General features: G+C 32.8%; 1 protein-coding gene across 6 annotated transcripts in view; it reads left to right on the top strand.

The window, feature by feature from the left end:
* Pgant9 (polypeptide N-acetylgalactosaminyltransferase 9) overlaps window positions 1-17,765 on the top strand; it is a 394,016-nt gene that overhangs the window by 179,801 nt on the left and 196,450 nt on the right. For all 6 annotated transcript variants that reach the window (XM_077436907.1, XM_077436908.1, XM_077436909.1 and 3 more), the window contains one exon: window positions 4,614-4,648. The gene's annotated coding sequence lies outside the window, so the exon portion shown is untranslated. The remainder of the gene's footprint in view (window positions 1-4,613; window positions 4,649-17,765) is intronic.

Genomic DNA, 17,765 nt, shown 5'->3' with positions numbered 1-17,765 from the left:
ATAAAGAAAAGTCTTCTACTAGGATCAGGGATCCGATATTTGAATTCCTCTAAAATTGAGGGATTGTGAATATCTTTTTTCAAAATCTTTTAGGGCTGCTTCAAGACAAAAAAAATACATCTAAAACAGACTCGAATTCCAATGAACCTTATTCAAAGGCATTGAGATATATGTACATACATATGTATAGGTATATATGGGTGATACCTTGTCACCTAAACGTTTTCGAAAGTGCAAGTACAAAACCCAGCATGCTACAGAAAAGTTTATAATTGTGAAGATTAAAAGACCAGTTATTTTTAAAAGTATTATTATTCCTAGGTCTGCTGTTTGAAATTCTCGACATAATCATGGCAAATGCTTGGTTAATGAATACATATGAATAAAGTATAGTATAGTTGCATTTTCTATATGTACATATAAGGACTATTGAATTTATGAATAGGTAAAATTGTTTTCTCGTTTTAACCATTGTGCTTTAAATGGAATTGTTTATTTCAAACGGTGATTTCATTGAAATTATATGTTTTGCATTATTAGAAATAAATAGACATGTAATATATATATGTAAATAATGCACAGTGCGTTTATTGAAATCTAATCACGTTTACGTTTATTGAAGCATTGCCGATTTTATTAACGAGGTATGTATGTTTTGTTAGACGTAGTAAAAGCCGATTGCTTTCCTGAATGACTAACGTTCTCAAAAATGAAGACAGCACATTTTTAAGTGGGTTTTTCCCCGTGCCGATATTTTTTCCTTGGAAATTGACTTGAAATAAATTCAATTAATTCGAAATTGATTTTTTTTTTGTACATTTCGTAAAATCAAACGAATTTGTATAAGATGGTACCATGGCGAAGATATTCAAGTCAAGGTGAACTCTCAGATGTTTTCAAGTGTCTCAATAAGGGTAACGAGATCTTGTACGAATTTTAATGAGGTAAAAGTTATCTCAATTAAGCGGCTTGCAATTTATGCAAGAATGTACATACATATGTATGTACATACATATATGCAATGATCATATTATAAATGATTACATTTACGAATGAATCATGAATAGTTGCATTTATTTTAATGCTACTTTATATGTACGCATAACGTAAACTTCAAGGATGGTAAAACCTTTGAACGAGTGTCCCGAACCGGGGTCGAGTAAAACTCCAGTATTTTTTAATCAAAATCCAGCTTTTCTCAATATAAATGGGTTCAATATATATCTTATTAATCATTTTATACATCAACATAAAAAAGTTTTAGTCCTATAGCATGTTTTTGACTATTTTTGTTTTAAAAAATAACAAGTATCGACATGCAAACGCACATAGGTAAGGCCAACAGGCGACTGCATGAATCAATAGCCACGCGCCAAAAGCGATGAAAACAATAGCTTACGAAAATAAAGCTGTCTCTTTCTCTCGCATCGATTCATCGATCAACAAGAATATGCAAGCGAACAGTCAAAAACATGACTTATCGCTACCGCCTTTAAATCATACTTTGGAACGTAGAAATGCATCAACGTATTTTTTTACGATGTACCCCTTTTCTAAATCATACAAAATCTATTAAAATAAATTACTTGTAATTCATTCTAGGAATACAAGAAATACAGCGTGTATAGCTTTGAAAACCACATAGTTATTACGAAAAACGCAAAAATTGGGGCACTTGCACCCCGCTTCGGTGAGGGAGGGTCCACCTTGTGGTTGTTTTTAAATGCTCAGCAACTTCCGCTTAGCATAACAGAATTTGCTCAAGCAAGTGATTCGTCTCTATTATACACATTTATTGTATTAGATACAAATTGATTTCGCATCATTGTATTATCAACGCCATTAAAACTTTGATTGATCACAATGAGTTGTCTGCACTCAGTCATATTAACGTAACACATTATCATCCAATAAAATTGCATAATGTGGCATATAAATCGTCCACCAGCATATCTCGCTTCGATGGATTAATCGGATTACGTTACATCCGATCGTGAGCACAGACCACACACATATGTACATACATCCGACTTAACCCACAAAACCAACCATCCTACCGTGAAAATGCCGTGGAAATTTCAAAATTTTCACATCGCTAATGACTTGTGGGCAATATTTTTTTTATTTGCATGCAGATTTTTTATCCTATCTTGATTCGATTCGTCTCTATGAGGGATCGTAACGAAACCGACGTGCCTGGTTGGATGGGTACGATGATGGTTACCTCACGTGTTGTTTTCTAGAGAGGATCTGACCGCAAGGCCGTCCGGTGCACACCGTGTTCAACCTAAATAAATATACTTAAAAATAAGCTTCGCAAATCACAGTAGAATTGATTATTATAAGAATCTCATTTGCATGATTTATTGGGTAGTCAGGGTCGCGCGTATTATCTTTTAACACCTTTCGTTTTTAGTATTGATGAATTGCGCTAATGAGCGACATGCTCTAGAATTAGATGTGTGGTAGTTACATGTGCTATCTACATAAGTAATTATCACCTTATCTTATTTTCTGCTGTCGGAGGATTTGGGGATTAATATGTACGCGATGCGATCATTAAATGACTATTGAAATGTGAGAAAGATTTACAAGTAAGAGTCACAAGATTGTACTATTTAAAATTAGCAGATTATTTTGTTAATTATTCTGTATCATCGATGGTTTCAATTTATACGAGTTTTTTTCTCTCAGTATATTGTCTGCATACTTTTACTTCTTTTGATAACTGTTTGTTGTCAAGCAGAGACGTTTATTACCTTAGAAATATTTTTTTATTCTTTAGTAAATGTGTATAGTCAAAGATACCAAGAGCCTTTTATTTTATAGAATAATTTTGATTTAAAGCTTTGAATTCTCTTATAACGATCTATTTTATAGTAAGAATACAAATGCAATACATAAAGTACCACAATATATTACAGAATATATGTCTCTATATATGTATGTAGGTAGGTACATATATATATGTACAAATATTTAAGGTGAATTTTCTTCAAATAGATGTCTAGCTTTTTCCACTTTCAGCCTTGTATTTAATTTAATAGCAATCTTAATGGGATTTAATTATAGCACCTACTGCTTCCTACTAGCATCAAATCTTATGACTTTTTTCTTACTCTTTAGAAAAAAGTTTATGGAGTCACTGCTGCTAAAAAACCGCCCAGATCGGTTGCATATTTTTTTAAAAATTAATCTGATATTTTTTATGTGAATTCTTATGTTCTTAATCATCATTATGATTAGTTAAAAAAATACTAGTGTATCATAAATACATCTTGTTTGGCATATAAACACATCTATGTATATTGCACCTTTACAAACGATGTGATGATGGAGGCCACGTCATTCTGTATATCTTTCAATGTTCAGGATAACAACATTTTACTGAAACCGGTATCATACTCGTATAACTGTGCATGTTAGGGTAATATTATCACAAGACGCTGCCTGTATAATAATGTAAGTATATGTATATGTATGTACCTATTTATATACACAAGGACTTGATTGCTATTGGATGTATCGTACAATTAAGCAAAATATATAAGCTTAGGTGTGTGTGTGTGTGTGTGTGTGTGGAAATAGTGTAATATTTTCTTTTTCATTTATTTTATATTTTCTCGTTCCTGTGTGACCTTTGTGTCGCCTCGTGCGTCACACGGCCCCTGGTTAGATAAACAGGAAAATCCTGATTTGAAAGGAAACGGCGGACGGTTCAACGCACCGAGGGGTTCTATAAGTCGAAGGAATCCGTCAAAAAGGGTGTTTACATCGCGGCCAATACGGAAATATTGACCGATCGTTCGAAAAGGATCCAAAACCACACGCCCGGAAGGGCACGCAGATCTCTCCCTCGTCGGAGGCTGTTGATTTTCAAGGATGAATCACACGTCTTCGATTCATGTTATATTCATAAACGATTTCCACGAAAATATTAACGTGGCGTATATACAATATTAGGGCGTATTATTAATATTACACGTACACACCGTGGTACGTGTGTGTGAAAGATTTCTAGGGGGCACGTGTTCATCTCGATTAAACATGTATCTGTAACAAACTCGATAGTGCTGTGTTGCAAATTATTAAATGAAACTTGGAAAGTGGTATTTTTCTCAATCAATACATTACTAAATAGGATATACACTCGTCGCTTTGGAGCGATATTTAAAGGCGAGAATACATACTACATGTTCGATTGAAATATGTATGTTTGTATGTAGTGTACGTGTCAGGACTAAAACTGTGCGGTTGAATTTTGTTTAAAAATAAAATAAAAATTCCTTGAGATGTCCTTAGGATAACAAGGTGCACGATGACATTTTGAACACTTATTTATTCGTTATAAATTATTGTCTTCCTTCATTAGTATGACTCGGGTAGAGGTTTGTTATCGAAGTATGAATCTATTGTCTGGACAATACACTGTGTAAGCTTGTATTGTTTGTTAAGTGACATTTTTTTTGTGCATCTAAATGTCATATTGATTCGAGTTTTAATCAGATTGGCATTTTAACCCTTGCAAAAAGTTAAATAAAAAAAAAAAACATTTCGTGGATATGTGTCAATGTTGAACTCGATTTTAACGTTCACTTTTTTGTTTGTTTCAGGTTTTGCCAGATTCGCCAAGAGCACGTTCAATTCTGTAAGTGTAACTGTATACGTGTTGCTTTATATTATACTTATGTACATTTATTTATGTATTTACATTTAGTACGTATGCCGATTTACAGAAAGTCTCTTATTTTATTTGGTCAATGGTCATGCATGCACCTACATAATACTAAAAATTAAATGTCTAAAAAGAAGATAGACAACTAATCATTTTTTTGTAGAGAAACTCTCTAATCGAGCGATTAATATGAAAATTGCTAGCCAACTCGTCGAGTTTAATATTGACTTTTTGGAGTATCACATTATCGACGATAGTTGAATACGAAAACACGGCGTGTAAACAAATCAATAAATACATAAATTTAGGTTAAACATTGCCGTTCAACACGCAACTCTTCCCGTGCAGAATTGTTTAATTTGTATAATGTATTTTTGTTTGTTCAATCTAAATGATTAGCGGTTTTAGTACTCGTCTGTTTGAATAAAGTAAAATTAATTTGTCTCGTTCATATATTCAGCGGTCGAGTGGTATTTGGCCTGAAAACCTGGTAAAAAATATTTTTTTACGCTTTTTACCAGAAAATAGCTTTCTGTAACATTGACGAATGTAAAAAATCTTAAAATTGTTGATAATTTTTCTAAATTCTTCAAGTTTCGCAGGAGGGCACTTTGTAATAGTTACTAGTTTTCTTCTTTTAAATCTTTGAATTTTTTTAATAAAAAGCCTATCGGTGCTTCCTCTTATTATATCATGTAGATGCTTTCGGTTCATAGACATAACAGAATCCCCAGAAACTGGAATACAAATAATGAGTGTAAATAAGTAAAAAAATTGAGTTCAAAAGTATGCTTCAGTTTATTGATTATTTTTTTAAAGTGCAAATTAGTGCAGACTTTGTTTTGCTAGAATAATGGTAGAGATTTCAAAGTTTTATATCACATTAATTTGATTCGGCTAAAATAAGCACAATACAAATCAATTTGTACAAAAAAGTAAAGAAAACCTAAGTGAAAATAGTAGGGTTTGTTGACAGGTCGACACATGTAAAATAAAATTTTAAAAGGCATGAAACTTAGTTTAATCTAGTGTATATAACTTGTTCTTCAACTTCTATACTAAGTTTTTTCACAAAAAAAAACACTTTTAGTATAAAAATAATCACAAGGAAAGTTGTTTAGCAACAAAATGCCGCGAACAAAAACAAGCGTTTCACACAATCGACAGGATTCTACTGCCACTACATTTGGCTAGTGAGCTTAACCCAGGTAAGGACTCTACATATTTATCTACCTACTTTGGGACCCCAACATAAACACAATTTGTGAAAATTTTAATTTTTGATTTTTGGCCAACTTTTGAGGCAAAATACCAGTATGTGGGTCGGTGCTAGTTATATAATTCATAATTATTACCCGACTAATTGGTCTTTGTATGTATGTATATTTTTTTTATTTAATTTCGGTGACCGTTCTTGAACAAACGCGAAGATATTTATGTATATTTGAGCGCATACAAACTAAGCGAAGCGCATTATGGTAATATACGTACTGAGAGCAGCTAGGACAGCCTCTCCCTAAACGGAGACTTTAATCGCTCCGTAGATTATCCTTACTGGGGATTTCTTTTCCGTTTTAGTTGGGTTTCGTTATTTTAGTAGTCGTATTTTTTTTTTGTTGTTGTTGTCGTCGTTGTCGTTGTAGGCTTATTAGTAATTCTGCTTTCTAGATGTGCAATGGCTTCCGATTTGCGACCGGATAACCTTGCAGCTTCTGTGCGACCACATCTGAGAGCCCTTCCTTTTTATGTCGAGAGAAAACCGGCTTCAATCACGCGACCGTTTAAAGATACATATGTATATGTATGTGTAATAGTATGAAGCATCTCCGTTCGACATTTAAAAAGTATGTTGTAGCCTTGTGAAGGATTTTGATGAATTATATAAATTGTGTATTTGAAGGTTTTATAAAGAGGATTTGGATCTAAATTATTTATGTCGGATTAGTTCCTTTGATGTGGGTATTAAATTCACTGGCGATATTTCAAAATCGAAATTAATGCTGTTGATTCACAGATATGTACATATTATATTATATTATGGTTTGCACAAAGTTCTATCGTTTATACACATATGTATATATGTATGTGAGAGCTTTCATTTAAATATATATTTTTATCAGAAACCTTTGAATGTATTGAACTAAAATTTCATATCTAGGAGCTTAACCCTTTGACTGCTACAACAACGATAAATCGTTGTTTTGAAATCGGCGAAGATTGCTACGACGATCGTTGTTGACGTCATTAATTGTCGTATTTCAATACTTTCTTTGAGCCACCAGCGCATCAGTGGCACGAAACATTTTTTTTATATACGTATTTATATTTATTTTTCAATCAAGCTTTATAAATATTTATCAATTTTTTAAATAAAAGCTCTTCAATTTCGGGTTCATCATCAAAGTAAATTTCGGGTTCGTTGTCAATGTCATATAAGGAGTTATTACTTGGGAATTGATTATTATCGATAAATTCATTTTCAGAATCAGTAGAGCTGCTGATTTGTCGAGTTCCTCGGCGAGGAGCTATTATTTCGCTTTCATCACTTTCACTGTCCGATATCATTTTGCAGAGTTAAAATAAATGGCAAAAAACAATAGAAATCCGCTTTCAATTATATAGGTCACGAATTCATGCAATCAATCAAATGCAACTGAAATGCATACAAAATGTTTATGATACATGTTGAAAAATTATTTGATTATTAGAAACTTCGCATCCTTGTGTGTCTCGCTCATACGTACACAATTAAAACCAAGAAAGAAAGAGAGAGAGACCGCTACCTGTTTCGAATATATCGCATGTTGTAAGGATACATCGATATCTAAAAATAGATTATTGAAAAGAATAAAGCCTCGGAAAACAATCGTCAAAACTTATTTAGTGTATATATGTAGGTATCTCTTTCGCACGCACGCATGTAAAAGCAAGACAGAAAGAGAGAGCACGAGTCCACGACTGCTTCTTAAAAATGTATATAAAGTATTATAAAAATTACGAGTGTTCGGCGAAGTAAGTATGTAAAAAAAAATATTATATTTATTTTTTTTCAAAATAATTACAAATGTTAGCATTTTTCGCTTGGACATTGAAAAACCTCGTAGCAGCCAAAGGGTTAAGAGGGCTGGATACCCGAAACCTTAATTTTGTTGCCGTTCCTTTCTTCGATATATATATATATATTGAGTGAATGCGACAATATATATCAATATGTATATATAGGCACTAACGGCCACACATCTGTTTAACTATAAGCATTTTTCTTAATAAATAATGAGTATTAAAATTATGAAACAAAAAATTGTGTTGTTAATATGATATTATACTCGAAACCAAGTCAAAATTTGATCATTCGGATTATCCGTGTTTTTCAATTATCCGTGCCCTCCCTCGCCAGCATTAGCCCGGATAATCGAGAGTGTACTGTACATATACATATATTGAGTGATTGTATATATTGAGTGAATGCGACAATATATATCAATATATATATTTAAAGGGATGCAAGTCCAGTTTGTTATATCCTTTGCTTCATATCTATAATTTATCACTGAAATCTTCTCTGTTCCCTGACTCTTGGAAATGCACCAAAGTCACTCCAATTCACAAAAATGACGATAAATCTTTTATTAATAATTACAGACCAATAGCCATTGTTTCGGCTCCAGCCAAATTATTCGAAATAATTTTGCAGAGATTACTTTATAACCATTGCAGTCGGTTTATCATAGACCAACAGCATGGTTTTCGTTCAGCACGCTCTACGACTACTAATCTTTTGTCTTTCTCAAACTTCATTACTAAATCGCTAGATGCAGGGCATCAAGTTGATGTGATCTATACCGATTTTGCTAAAGCTTTTGATAAGGTTGATCATTCAAAACTTATTAAGAAATTGGCCAATTTTGGTCTATCGGATAATCTTACTGATTTTTTTACTTCTTATTTAAGTAATCGTCGTCAGTTTGTTTGTTTTGATGGCCATTTCTCTGAAGTATACCTCACATCTTCTGGCGTGCCCCAAGGCTCTAATTTGGGACCTTTACTGTTTCTAATATATGTGAATGATATTGGCTCGGTACTTTCAGATTCAAATTTTTTACTATATGCTGATGACCTCAAGTTATTCATGAAAATTGATAGTGTTTCTGACTGTGAGGTCCTTCAGAGTAATTTGAACTCTTTATGGTGCTGGGCGACTAATAATCATTTACCTCTTAGCGTTAGTAAATGCAATATTATGTCTTTTTCTCGGTCTTCTAACCCCACCTTATATCAGTATAATCTTGGTGGAACTCCACTGTGTAGAACATTATCCAAAAAAGACCTTGGCGTTACGTTTGAGAGCAGATGGAAGTTTGGTATCCATATTTCCAATATGTGCAATAAAGCTTCAAAGATGCTGGGTTTCGTTTTATGCAATGCTCACATTTTCAATAATTTAAGAGTTTTGCGTCTTCTTTATAACGCATTGGTCCGAAGCATTTTGGAATCTGATGCCATTATATGGAGTCCCAGTGAATTAACTTACTCTCTAAAAATTGAAAGAGTTCAAAGGAAGTTCCTCCGCTATCTATATATGAGGGAGTTTGGATACTACCCTCAACTGTTTCCTAGTGCTTTTGTACAAGGTTCTGTTGGCTATAGTTCCCTATCTCATCGGCGGGATATGCATCTTGTGTGTCATTTCTTCAAATTATTAAGAGGTGATATTTACAACCCAACTATATTGGAAGAAATGAAATTTTGGGTTCCATCTCGCCTCATTGATTATCGATTGCGTCCATTGTTCCAAACTATTAAAGCAAGAACTAATGTTCTTGCTTTTTCACCAATCGCTCGAGTCTTACGCTGCTTGAATTTGGTCAGCAATCACATTGATATTTTCAATATTTCACCGGATAATCTATCCGTATTTTTACTGTTTTTTACTTTTAATTCAATTTAAACTATTTATATATGTGTTTTTTTTGTGTATTATTTTCAATTTGTAATTTTTAATTTTTTTTTTTTTTTTTAATTTTTGATTTTTCAATTTATTAATTCTCAATTTTTCAATTTTTAATTTTTATGTACAATTTTTTAAATGTTTTATTTTATTTGTTTTTCTATTATTGTTGTTTTATTTTTTCTTATGTATTTGATCTTTTATGTATTGTCTGGCCACAGTGTCATATTGGGGTGACCTGTAAAGACTCTGTGGTATACTTGTATATTAAAATAAATAAATATATTGAGTGAATGCGACAGTTGCGCCTCGATCAAATAATACCTATTTTAAATCGACATAATCGAGGTTTCGTATTCTCCAGTTTTCTCCTCCGAAACTGGACCAATTTATAAAAAAATTCATCATCGGTATGAGAAATATATTTTCTATGTTTGTGTTTTCGTATTTTTTTAAAAATCAACCGTTAAATTAGCACGCAGGACTCGTGGGTGTAAAAACGAGGCGATTTTATAGATGTTTGGTGGCTCCTAGCTCCTATAAAGAAATAACTAATCAAAAAAATAAAAAGATAGAAACATGCCTATGGTGGATATCCATAGCATATTAAAAAATAATTTCTCTAGTGCCATAAATGAGGAAGGGAGAAGTGTAATACTTTTTTATGGACAAGGCGCTGGTGTCCATCCCTCTTAATAAACGAGAAATTAATAAGCAGATATATATCGAGAATATCAACATCATCGCAAAAAGCTAGAATTACTCAACAAATAACTAATTCATATTTCTTGGAATACTCATTGAATTGTAAAATATTTACTTTTGTAAAGAGTCGCAATTATTCGTAGTAGACGCTGGAATTTAACTCAGAACTTTCAATTTGACTGATGATTCGTGGTATTGTTGTTGTTTTTTTCTTCTTCTGAAATTATCGAAATGCCTCCTCGTCCAAACCAGAAGACGGATTGTTCGATAAACATGTTGTCGGTAGGCGTTTTTCGAGTTTCACGAGGAATGTTGCGAGATGTTGAGGACACGCCGATCACGATCGGTGGCTGACTTTTGACCCGCACAGGTGAGAGACGATCGTCAGGGTCCAACTAGCGGCCATTGTGTCGAAAAATTAAACATTCGACCAGTTTTATCGACTCATTTAAATACACTCGACTGTATTTTTTCCCGGTCGCGGGCCATTATTGTCGAAATGGTGCGCACCAAAAAAAATATTGAATTTTTATAAGCGCTTTTCATTTAAAATTTACATAAAAATCTCCCCCCTTTCGAAGCGCGGTCTTAATCGCTCGACATGCAAATTTTGTACCTATGTCTATAGATAATGAAAAGGACGTTTTTTCTTTTTAATTTTACACGGTCTGATTTTTAAATCATTAATTAAATTCGTCCTTTTTGGATTTATGTAGGCTTGCGTAATGATGCGTGTAGCGTGTACCGCTTAAAAATTGAATAATTTATCGAACCACTTTTGCGATGAATGATTTACATATCGCGAGCCTTCGAGCTCAAATGTAATAACTTCAAAATGTTTTTTTTTTCAGATTGCAATACGTCATACGAATTGAATATTAAATTGATAGTTTTTCATAATTCGCTCCAGTTTTGATTTTTAAATGCCTTTTATTATTACGAAATTATGTTCACATCTTATGTCTATTTTAATAGCTACTGATTTACTGATCATTTTCTATTTTACAATTTTAATTTAATTTTGTTAGTAATCATAGTATTATATTATTTTAATGTTTAATGTACAGCATAATAAGAAAAAGAGCTCAAAAACCTATTTACAATTCTTATAAATGCTCATAATTAATTTAATACATAATATTAATTAAAGACTTTCTAAAGTCGACGATCTAAAGCAGATTGTGTTTAGGTAATCTGTGTTTATACCTGAAGGGTATAGATATTTTGTTGCAATCACCGAGACTCTTCACAAGTGTGTTAGTATGGTTATTAGTGATTATGTCATAGAATCTACTGGTTAGTTTGTTAGTAATGTCTGTAACAAACGGAATATTATTTATGGCATGCAGTTTTTTCAAGTTAGTACATATGGGTGTATTATAAATTATTTTTAGTGATTTATTTTGTATTATTTGGATTCGCTCCAGTTGATTTAAAATGTATTTTCAGTTAAAGACAATCCTTAAAATTTAAGTTGCTTTATTGAAGTTTAACTATTTAAACTAGGGAGTAAGTCTAGATCGGATGTGAAACGAAACGCTTTAGCTTATTGAGTCGCAGTGGTCACTATTATAGGGTTGTTTTGGGATATTTGACAACTTTCACTAGGTTTCTGGCAATTTGTATTCGTGTGTTGTTTGCTCATATCTGTAGAGAGGAGTGAGGGGTGAAAAGAGTCGTAGGGGGGAGGGGAATATCTTGAGAAAAAAACAACCTTTTCAGTTTCAGTGTGAAAAGCACAAAAAAAAGTGTTTAATTCAACCTAGTTGTAATAAAACTTATGCAAATTAAAAGTAAATTAAAACACTTCACTTTTTTATGTTGGTATTTTTTGAGTTGAAATTATACGTGATTTGTAATTGTAGTTAAAACTGATAATTTTGTACATTTTATTGCCAATTAAAATTAAAAAGATGACTCATTTGTTAGAAACCATTAAAACGTGATAAAGGATCGATACCGAGTATAAATCATTCAAAATCTCAGGATAAAGTTTCCTCCCGATCACTATTTTTTATAAATATATTAATACTTCGTTTATACATTTGAACTCCAAGATGCTACCCAAAGTCCAATTCCTTCCGAACGCTGTGTGCTCGGCATAACGAGGAAAGACAGGAAGCAGGACTACGTGGGTGAGAAGTATGACAAGGGTAGTGGACATAGTGGATAGATTAAAAAGATTGATATGGCAATGGGTGAGTCACGTGGCTAGAAGAATGGACGAAAGGTGGACAAAAGAATTGCTAGAATGGTACCCGAGAGAATGCAAAAGGGAAAAAGGAAGATCACATGGAAGATGGGTAGACGAAATTGTGTGGGGTGAGATGGATTAGAGTTGCGCAAAACAGAGACGAATGGAAGCGTGTTGGAGAGGCCTTCATTCAGCAGCAGATGGTGAGTGGCTGTAGGTGACGATGATGATATACGTTTGTAGATAGATATAGTAAAAATGGGACAGTTATCAATGTGTTCTGTTAAAATTTAAAAATAAAAATACAAGAACGAAATTGGATTTTAACTCAATTTAGTCAAATTGTGAAGTTATCACCTTCGTGCCATAAAGTCGTGACATGTTACAATTTGATTTGACGTGTATTAAATGTGTGGGCTGCAAGTGCGTCATTATGCGACAAAAATGAAAGTCGAAACGGTAATTGCATATGCAATCGAATATTTTGCTTTTTTTTTTTGCAACGATCTTTGTTTCACTTTTGACATTTGCTTTCGATACGCGTTGATTAAATTTTAGATCGAGTTAAAGGCATCGCCCAATTTCGGGATTAAATCAGGCTCGCGTATTTTATTTATGCTGTGTAAATTCCCTGTGGAAATAATAAAAAAAAAAACGAAAAAAATGTATAATCCAACTTGGGCGCGTAAACCTTTCAGAAAACAAATTTACGTCATATTTATAAGCGGAAGTTTTCAAATGCGATCCCGTAAATTTACACTTGATGAAAAATGGAATAAGCCGAAAAAGGGGTCGATTTATCGGGGCGAAGCTTTCGCTCGAACAATTTTCGTTATAAATACATAAAAAATTAAAGCTCGCAAACCTGTTAACCGCACTCCCGGCACACCGACGCCTTTCTCATCCAATTAAATTTAGAGTTTTTGCTCCATTTTTACTTTATCCACATATGAACATACATAAATATATATATACAGTATACTCTCGATTATCCGGGCTAATGCTGGGGAGGAAGGGAACGGATAATTGAAAAACACGGATAATCCGAATCATCAAATTTTGACTTGGTTTCGAATATATAATATCATATTTACAACACAAAAATTTGATTCATGATTTTAATGTTATTGGATATGATGTCACTGAACTTCCCAGTGAAATTGTTACCGGTTATGATTTCACTGAAACGTAAAATTTTATTTTTGTTACTGGCAAACCATTTGACGTTTGATTTGCCGGGCGGACCACGTTTGGGTCGTGCGAGCTATTTTAGAGATGTTAATTTGACATTAAATGTCGTTTTGACATATGTACATATGTTGTGTAATTTATTTTAAAGCCGTGCAAAAAATATTATCCATTTTTATTACTAACCTCCTCTTAGCTTGCAAACGATTTGGTCGTATGACGAAGTTTGGGTTCTTTTTCTTCCGATCATTTTCAAACTTTGACATTTTGCTCGGTTTGGTTATCAATATAAGTGGAAGTGTCATCCGCCATTATGATTCGAAGTTCTTCCTGACGTTTAACCAGCGTTTTTTTAGCTTACTTATTTTTTATATCTCTTATCTCTTATCCGATCGTTTTCATACTTTGCCATATTGCTCATTTTGGTCATCAATATACGTTGATGTATCGTCTGCCATTACGTTGGAGATAAAATATCGTATACAATGCGTATCAAATATCCAGAATCTCGGGTACGGTGACGTCTATGACGGTACGCCAAGCTACCATAATCTATCTTCAACCTTTTCGCCTTGATATGGCGATATCAGATTTTAATTGTTTAAACGCCTATAATTCACTCTATATTTTATAAAATTTGCTCTATAGGTTCTCGTCATCTCTAATATTTAAATATTTATAGTTTTAACTCTCATATGTATATATAAATTTCAAATTTGGCGTCTAGCTTCATGTAATGTAATACACGATATATATTGATTTATGGCCAAATATGTCAGATCTGACATTTCACGGCTAAAAGTATATCTCTTCACGGAGATATACTTTTTAACTGCGAGATAAGTATTCAATAAGAAGTTATGTATGTTGTATCTAATTGTTAATATGATTTACAATAAGCTTACATACATTTAGTTTTTTACAATAAGCTTACATACATACATCACATACAATTAGTTTAACAGCTACCCATAACCTCAAATTTCATTGTTTATTTCTCCAAAATAAACTTTCTAACCAATACAAGCTTCATATATGTACACAGATCAAACAGTGATAGTTTTATTTTTAGTTATCATTCACTCTATATTTTATTTGCATTCAACGCTCAAATGTGGTCGAGATCACTCTGTTAATATGTGACGACAAATCGGGCAATTATGTGTTTGATAGTATTTGTATTCCTCAAATACATTGATATGAACATGGGTAGGTTTTTTCTTATTAAATCGAATTCGTGAATTCGTTCGCAGTGTTCTCTAGAGATTTTTGAACGTGCAAGTGATGGAACTATGGTGAAAATTCAGCGAGTGTGCTCCGAATGAAATTAGTCGTACATCAAAGGATTCTCTCTCGGTTTTTTAAAGGACTTTAACGGCCGCATTTTGCATTTGATCTGGGTAATTTCGGGCTTCGGTATGCGAACGCTTCTTTTGGCGCCCACCCGAGCGGCAAATTCGCCTTTTGCAGTATTTTTGCACCACACCGCACAGAAGCGGGCCTGAAACAATCGAGCGTCGTCCACAATAGATCTATACTTGAAAATAAAATGAGTTTTCAGCGCCCCATTGTCGGGCGAATGATCCAGCATAAATTACTACAGATGTCCTTTGTCGGAAAATGTGATTACTTCGTTGGAAACGGGCGAGCGGTTCATAAGATCGACAATGAAGCTCTGTCAATTATTCGTGTGGACTCCATAGTTTACGTTCGGTATTGTTGTTCGGCTCGTGGAGGATTGCATCATCTCTATTTATTGTAATAAGCTATGGTGAATTATGTATTGAAGTATGCAATACACTGCCGATATTTTGATGATAGATATTAGTATTTTTTATTTTTATTTTATCTAATATATATGTAATTTCGAAAGAAACTTTGTATATATGTATGTATTTTTGGTTGTCGAAAACATGTTTGTTTCTATCACGATATATTTTCCTTTCGTTTCAAATAAATTCGCCCCAGCCCCGGGGGGCACCGAAGGCTCCGGAGGTGAAGGCGCTAGGGGCAAAGGTGCCGGGGGCGAATCTAATATATAATTTCGAAAGAGACTTCAAATAAATTGTTTACTATGAAATTGGCCATTTTTAAGCGGTTTATATAACAAATACCGAGCAAAGTCGGGTAAAACCACTAATGCGTAATATTTTAATCACTGAACAATATGTACATATAATGGTAATTGTCTCAGCCTACGTTATGTTAAGGCAAATTTTGTCGGAGAACATCAGCTGTTAATTCGGAAAATATTCTGCCGAATTGTCTATCGAAGAAAATATCCTGCTATCATAATATTATAGTATTATAATTTATTTTATTTTTGCCTTTTTGTCAAAAAATGTAAATTTTTTGCGTATACGGGTTTCCGTAAACGATCGGAAAATATTGAATTATGTCCATTTTCATTCGCATTTTACACGATTTTTTGCTATGTAGTAAAACTTTAAGCTTCGGATGTTTAAAATAAAATGTATCAATAAATATTTAGAATAATACATAACCTTTAATCGCATTTAAAAGAAAAAAAAATTATAGGGAATGGTTGAATGACTTTTTTTTGCTATTTATATTACGTTACATTATCAGTCTAAATAATGTAATTTTTTTCATATTTAGCATTTTACTTGCATTACAAATAGTGTTTTGATTATTAACCTAATTAAATGGTTTATATCGGTTTTTATTAAAATTTGGAATATTGTGATGGGCAACCTCATTTCTATTGTACATTATTTAAACATATGTATTACAATTTCAGTGAGTGTAAAATTTGTTGTTTCATATTTGATTTCCTTAATGCATTTCTTTCTAATTTGAATAAATGGAATAAAAAGCATACATATTATACATATATAGGTACATACAATATGATTCGTATGAAAGTTAATAATTTGATTTTACAAATAGCAAACGTTTCAACCGTCAAATTTTGCCTTGACTGTCTAGTTTTGTCGTTTTTTTACAAACAACTTTTTCATATACATACATACATAAATAAACGTTTGCAAAGAAAACCTTTCCTATATTTTTTAACATAATAAAAATATTGCTTTTTTTAATGTACCTATTCATATTTTATTAATGTTTTATTAACTGTAAAAAATGTAAATGGACGCATTTAATATGGTATAATTTCAAACATTTTTTTACTGACAATGGGTTACTAATTTTCATATTCCCATTATTAAAAAAAATAGCTTTGAAAACCGGCAATCATACAAAAAGGAAGGAAATAATGAATTATTATTATCAAACGGTCTTCTCATACGGTGCATACATATTTCGTAACAATATTATACACAAGTATTAAAAATGTTTCCATTGTGACGGTTACCACACACTATCATTATATTACGTATAGTTAGGTCGTTGAGACCTTTGAATATCTTTATCACGTCAATTCCATTAATTATTATACGACCGTATCGTTTTGAAACCGAATCTAACACACACATAATATCACATTTACGTTTTCGCAACGCGTCAAACCATTATTGTATTGTCGACAGATGAACCTTCGTCAGTATTCTTCGACACTTCAACGATTGTTATTTTCTCGCTTGAATACTTTATTTATTTCGGACGCTTTTGGGACTTTTTGTTTCTTTTTTTATAAACGTTAATCAGCCGACACGTTGGTGGTGAATTTTTCCGCATTTTCCGCTTTGAATTTTCCGATGATTTCCTCCGAGAGATGTCGCGTGAAATAAGCAATCAGGCAAGGCGTCGCGATGCCGTCGGAAAATAAAAGCAGCGATGGCCAATCGTACGCCCGATTGAAACCGTATACGAATAATTATACGATCGCAATTTATCTAAATGTGTTTTCATTAAAAATTAAATGCTCTCAATATTCAAAAAGAAAAACATCAATCAATGCTCTGTACTCCAACTAGGAAAAAATAACCCAAATCTTTCCTACAAAATAAACAACCTTTTCCTCAATTACGTCCAACACCAATTAGACCTAGGTATCATCACCACTTGCGACCTAAAATGGTCCTCTCATATTAATCATATTGTCAACAAAAGTTACTTATTTTCGTATGTTA

Source organism: Arctopsyche grandis, chromosome 8 (assembly GCF_051622035.1).
Source record: "Arctopsyche grandis isolate Sample6627 chromosome 8, ASM5162203v2, whole genome shotgun sequence".
Classification (NCBI taxonomy): domain Eukaryota; kingdom Metazoa; phylum Arthropoda; class Insecta; order Trichoptera; family Hydropsychidae; genus Arctopsyche; species Arctopsyche grandis.
Note: the sequence above shows the minus strand (reverse complement) of the source record. Positions and strands in the feature narration are given on the sequence as shown.